General features: G+C 49.3%; 1 pseudogene; it reads right to left on the minus strand.

Annotated features, from left to right (window-relative positions):
* Positions 1-2,394: 2,394 nt before the first annotated feature.
* Positions 2,395-6,093, minus strand: LOC125103812 (40S ribosomal protein S27-like; annotated as a pseudogene).
* Between the last annotated feature and the right edge of the window lie 611 nt (positions 6,094-6,704).

Below are 6,704 nucleotides of genomic sequence, written 5' to 3' on the forward strand. Positions count from 1 at the left end.
ATTCCTCTTGGCCATTTCTCTTACAATCCACACTCCATCCCTTCCCCCAGACATCTTTTTTTTTTTTTTTAATGTCGTAAATGAATTGAGAAATTACGGATTTTTATATTCGGGCCCTGTGAGTTATCTAAAGACTTTTATTTTATCTAATTATGGCTCTACCTTGGAACGCGAATGCACCGTCAGACGTAGCATCTCCTTGTCCGAGATCAGCCAAGATGTCTGCGCATGAACCTGCACTTCTCCTTTCCACGTGCATGTGTGTTAGCCCGGAGCAATGTGCATGACTTTGATATTCTTCAATATATGCAAGCTGGAAGGTCTGTGCAAGATTAATTACAAACTTAGGGGCCTAGGGTAGGTCAGCCCTTCATTATCATTAATGAACCTTCTTCATCTGTGCTAAGAGACCTCTAATTGGGTTTATTCTTACAGTAGGCATGAAAGCATCCCTCAGAAGTTTACTCCGCCAGCCTCTTTGGTGGGGTAAACCTGCTACTCCACGCAAGCTGAGGGACCCGCGGAGGATAAATAAATTTCGTGACGTGAGCGGGTTGAGGAAGCCACAGTGAAAACCCACTACCTCACAACACACACTTGGTTCATTAATCTGTGAGTAGAACCTGGCTTAATTATTCATGATAATAGCCTTAATATACTAGTTCGCTGCAGCGTATTTTGTATCGGTAATGGAGGTCTCTGTCCTTCACGAACTTATTACAACTCTCTGCTATTAAATCTTCGCGGAGAGGTGAGGTAAGAGCCTGATCAGGGTTTTCATGGGAATGTCGTGTTCGAAGCATAATAATCAGGCTTTACTGTTCTGCAGAGACTTTCATCCTGGGGATCTCAAAGCCCTTTACAAGCCTTCATTAGTGCCAGGAGTACCCTGAAGGCACCCTGGTTTTACTATCTTTGTTTTATAGGTGAAGAAACAAGACCAGGGCTGGTGAAGTGACTTGCCCAAGGTCACAAAACATATCAGCCGGACATCTTGCTAGGGCTCAGGCAGGTTTGGGTGGTGACTGGCTTTCTTCCGAAAGAAACCGTTTGTGTGGGTCTTTGAGCTGAAGTCACCGTGGCTGTGACTTTCAGCGTCTGGGTGGTCCCCCCATCCCATACTCTCGCCGTTTGAGGCACTTACCAGCCCCCCACACCCCCCACCGCCACCCCCCCGCCGCCTGCTGAAGGGAGGGATTAACATTCGTCTTGCTGGTGCTTCCGATGATTCAAAATTCCTTGTGAGTTACTCAAACTTTTTTTTTTTCCACAATTTCTGTCCCATTCGGTCTAGCTGGTGGGAGAGTGCTGGGAAGTATGCTAACTATGCCACTGCTGTCACTTTCATAGTCACACTAAGAAGAAGTGAGTGTTTGCAGGGTTTGCTCTTAGGAAGAGACACAGAGAGGTTTCCATCCCTGATATTATAGGATATTAATAAAAGACCTTTGCTCGAGTTCGGCCCTGCCATTGTGATGGAGAGTTCTAGATAATCAATTGGTAGGTTCTCCTGCTACGTCCAGCTATGCTTTCTAAACCCTCCCGCTTCCAGAAAACTAAGAAAGAGCTCTGAGGAAGGTATTTTTTTATGGCTAGTGACATGTAGACTAGGGATCCTGCTTTGAGGTTGTCGAGGGTGAATCTCTTTTGTTTGTTTTGCTTTAAATGTGTGTATTTGATCCCAGCTCAGATTTACATTTAAGACATTTTTAAAAGCATCCTCGCTCCCCGTTGTGTGGAATGCCAGGAAACGGGTTCATTCCACGAGGAATGAGCTTTCAGCTCTGTCCTTTGTGACAGATTCCAGAGCGTCTCTACCTTCAGGCAGGCGGGTCACCAGGCCGCTGTGGTGACCCCCCCTAACCTGTACCAGGCTGCCGGCGAGCACTCCTGTCAGCTCTGTTTACTCTGGCAAGACTGATGGCATCCAGGTGGATTTCCCTACCCCCGCGCCTCCCCCCTCCGCCCCCGCCGCTCCTCTCCGCCCCACAGCCCCGCGGCCTTTGCCAGTCACCGAGATCCCAGTGCAAACCCCGGCTTTGTGGTGGTAGCCCTGCTCCAGGTCAGACCACTGGCTGGGCTTCTCAGGAGAGCAGGCCCGAGGCGGGGCAGCCCCCTGAGTCCTCTGCACCCCCCCAGGCCCCCACCCCTAGCCCCAGAGGGTGTCCTCTGGGCTCTGGGAAAATGTGCCTTCATGCTTGTCCCTGCCCTCGCTTTTCCGGGGATAAAATCACCCGCCTGGGAGGGCTGCGCTGTTAGGCAGATAATCCTGTTAAGCATCTGGAGGGCCTGGTCAGGAGAGGTTCGGCTCAAGAATGTCAGGAGGAGATGGAAGGTGCTGGAGAGGGGCTCAGGGCCGAGGGTAAACAGGCTGCTTCCTGGCGCACAGCGGCCTCAGGTCAGCAGCTGCCCCGGGCTGGTGGAGAGCTGCGGACCTTGGGGACTCAGGATCACCATGACTGTTAGGTCCTGGGAAGTGTTGTTAGGCCCTTGAACAGGGCTCTGAGCACCAGGGACTCTGACCTTGAGTAAGGCTCCGTTCCCTGGGGAAGGGTGTGTGCAGAGGTGGGGAAGGAGGAGGGGGAGTTAAAAAATAGCTAAACACCAGGCCGCAGACTGCAGAAAGGGCGTGGAGAGGGGTCGAAGGCACAAGAGGGACGGGGACATGGGGTGGGGGGTGGAAAGGAGGGCACACCTAAAAGAGCAGAGGTGTGTGTCCAGGGACTGTGGCGCAGGGACATCTGGTGCCAGGGTTCACCTGGGTGCGGGGGGAGCGGGGTGTTGACTGGCCAGGGTGGGGCCGGGAGGAGAGGGCCTTGAGCAGCAGGCAGAGGGGTTGATCAGCAGACAAAAAGAAGAACGTTCTGGAAGGATTAACCAGGAAGGTGGGAGACTGGCATGATCCAGACAGTGTTCTAGAAAATTAATCTGGATCAGTGTGTAGGTGGAAAGAGATTGAGAGCAGGAAGCCGTTTGACAGCAGGAACCCACACAGGACTTGATAAGGCTTAACCTGTTCACAGTCAGGAGGCTTCTTCTGCCTGGAGCCTCCACTCCCTGCCATGGTTAACTTCATTCACCCCTTAGGTCTTGGCTTTAAATGCCACTTCTGCTGGGGAGTCCTCCCTGACTCACCCCACCTTAGGCAGGGCCCCTCAGAGCCCCCTTGCTTTGTCACAATGACCTCATTGTGTTTTATGTGGGGGTTAAAACAACAAGGACACACACCACCTAACATAAAATTTACCGTCTTCGCTATTTATACACCTCAGTCGTGTTAAGTACAGTCACCAACAAGCACCACCGTCCAACTCCAGAACTCTCTTATCCTGCAAAACTGAAACTCCATAACCATCCATAGCTCCCCTTTCCCCTCTTCCCCAGCCCCTGGCCACCACCCTTCTGCTTTCTGTCTCTGCAAATGCGAAGACCCTTAGGTGCCTCATATAACAAGTGGCAGCATACAATACTTACTTTTAGTATTTTAGCCAGAGCCTGGCTATTTCACTTAGTGTAATGTCCTTAAACTTCATCCATAGGATAACATGTGACAGGATTTCCATCCTTTTTAAGGTAAAACAAATTTCCATTCGTAAATATCGATCATGGAGATAGATAGCTAGATAGATAAATAGATAGAGATCGTATTTTGTTCACCCATTCATCCATTCATGAAATTTTGCAGATTTTCTATCTTTAAATAAAATAGACTGTGATAGAAGGAAACAGAACAGAATAAAAATATGAGAGTGCCTCCTTGTAAGAAGGGTATGTATCGAGGGGGGAGTCCCTTCTCAGAACTCCTACATAACAAGATTGGCAAGATGTGAAACAAAATTTAGAAACGCGAAAACTCCCTCCTCTCTCTTGCGTGCAACAGGACAAGCATGCAGGTGGGAACGGATGAGTTGTCTCACCTTCAGCCGCCAAAGTGAGCAGAAGAGGAGTGGTGAAGGGCTCCTTCTCCTAGCGTGCTACTTCTGGCCACATTTTTGTAGGCATTCTCCACTCTTTGGCATTCTCCGTGTCGCAGTGTGCATGGGCTGGCTGACTAGCCCCCGTCGGCCTCGCTGCATGATCCTGGAGGCTCTCCCCAAATCAGAATGTAGATACCTGCTGCTCAGCCTCACTGGCCACTGGACTCCAGGTTTAGCTCCTGATAGGAGCCACGAGCCCTTTGTCTCTCAGTGTCCTCCGTTTTGTGCTCCTAGCACCGCCTACTAAACCCTGGACAGGAGTCCTTCCTTAAGAGCAGGACAGTGGGGCGCCTGGGTGGCTCAGTGGGTTGAGCTTCTGCCTTCGGCTCAGGTCATGATCTCAGGGTCCTGGGATCGAGTCCCACATCGGGCTCTCTGCTCTGTGGGGAGCCTGCTTCCCTCTCTCTCTGCCTGTGTCTCTGCCTACTTGTGATCTCTGTCAAATAAATAAATAATATCTTAAAAAAAAAAAAGAGTAGGACAGTGGGGAACTAAGGCAGTTGTCTGCAAGGTTTATACCTTCCAGCCACAAAGCATAAGGAGGGACACACACACACCCACACACATATACACACACACACACACACACACACGCATGTGCGCGAGAACCCCGGGGCCAAAAGAGTAAAGGGGAGAGGTTGCAGTGACACCTAGGTGCTTGGGGGATGGCAAGAAGAGGATATGGCAGTGACCATCACCTCAGATCTGCTCCCTGGGTGTCGGCAGGACATCCCGCCCTCACCACTGTGCTTTCCCTTTGTTCCAACTATTACACGTCTGTGTAACCATGTAAGTGTGCACCGAGGGCCGGAGCCTCCGTGGATGCCCTGTGCGCTCGATGGCCTCCAGCCCCAGGGCAGCACTGGACCAGGAGCAAAGTCCTCAGTAAATATCTCTGCCTAAGAGAACCAAGCAAATCAGTGTAAGTAAGAGCTGCGAGCTGGAAATAACGTAACACTGGTAGTAGGTTAACATAATGGTCACATCCCTTGAAATGATCTTTATGGGTCAAAGATTCCCGCGGCATTTAGAGGTAGATAAAACCTGCCCTTGGGATGCTAATATGTCGTATGATTCTGCTAATTTTCAAAATGGGTGATAAAATAGAAATTCACAATTAAGGAACCGCATCTGACACATGCTTGTTGCAAGCGGCCTCTGAAGTTGTTGTGGGACTCAGAACACCTTGCTGAGATGGAGAGACACCGAAGGCATGAACGGAGATGGAACTGCCCATATAAATTATATGTTTAGAAGCAGGACTCGAGTCAAAGTTGGGTTAAGTTCACACTCTGGGTTCCTCTTTACCTCTACAGGTGACAACGGTACATAAGATGTAAAAAACAGGGGCGCCTGGGTGGCTCAGTGAGTTAAGCCTCTGCCTTCAGCTCAGGTCATGATCTCAGGGTCCTGGGATCGAGCCCCGCATCGGGCTCTCTGCTCAGCAGGGAGCCTGCTTCCCTCTCTCTCTCTGCCTGCCTCTCTGCCTACTTGTGATCTCTCTGTCAAATCAATAAATAAAATCTTAAAAAAAAAAAGATGTAAAAAACAGAACAGGACAAATACATAGCCAAGCTCAAAAAGAAAATAAGTACTTTCGTGGACTCTAAATTTTTCGGAAATCATAGCTGACAAGTGGTGGGCAAAGCTGACGGGTCCGAAAGCACCCCGTGAGAGACAGGAGACCAAAGCCAGGATCGTTGCAATAAAGTCCAGATTCAAACACTGAGCAGGGACGGGGGCCTTCTCTCCAGCCTAGGTCACCAGGTAGAGCTTCTCCCACCTCCCTAGGTAGCTGGCTTTTTAAGAGCCAGAGGCCCAGGTGGAAGCCTTAGCATATTTTTTATCCAAAAAGTGCTTATTGGAATGATTTCCCACTCACCTTGAATCAGGGTGCTTTCGTGCTGCTTCCTTAGGAAGAAGCATCCTTCTGTAAGCTTTGCTTTTCCTCCTGTGGGCTGGCAAAGGACAGTGGGGCAGCCAACACACAAAACTACTGTCTCCGCATGGCACTTCACATCCATGGGGTAGGGTTTGGGGCTCTGTACCAGGCCCTTCTTCCTCGGCTTCCTCTTCTCTTCCAGGATGGGTGAAGGAGGTCCTTCACAAGGGGCATGTACTCGTGGAGATCGTTACCACCCGAAAGGCCATATTTTTTTTTTCAGGCTTCCTTAGTGGGTCAGGGAGTCCCACGTCAATCTCGGTTGTACACACTGATCTTAGATCTGGTTCCGACTCTTGCATTAAGTTTTTGTTGTTGTTGTTGTTGTTTAAAGATTTTATTTATTTATTTGACAGAGAGAGATCACAAGTAGGCAGAGAGGCAGGCAGAGAGAGAGGGAAGCAGGCTCCCCGCAGAGCAGAGAGCCCGATGCGGGGCTCAATCCCAGAACCCTGAGATCATAACCTGAGCCGAAGGCAGAGGCTTTAACCCACTGAGCCACCCAGGCGCCCCTCTTGCATTAAGTTTTAAATCAACAGTGAGTAGGTGAATTCATTCCAGCTGACATGATAAGAATAGAGCTGCCTGAAAATTACTATTTTAGGGTCTTCAAAGGGATAAATGAATGAATAACATCCATAAAAGAATAAAAAAGCTATGAAACAAAACAGGCAGAAAAAAAACAAGAATAAGGGAAAATGATAAAGAACTTAAAATAAATCTTAGAACTGAAGAATGTATTCGCTAAGGTAAAAAAAATACTCCTCTGTATGGAACATAAAAAG

Source organism: Lutra lutra, chromosome 7 (genome assembly GCF_902655055.1).
Source record: "Lutra lutra chromosome 7, mLutLut1.2, whole genome shotgun sequence".
NCBI lineage: Eukaryota > Metazoa > Chordata > Mammalia > Carnivora > Mustelidae > Lutra > Lutra lutra.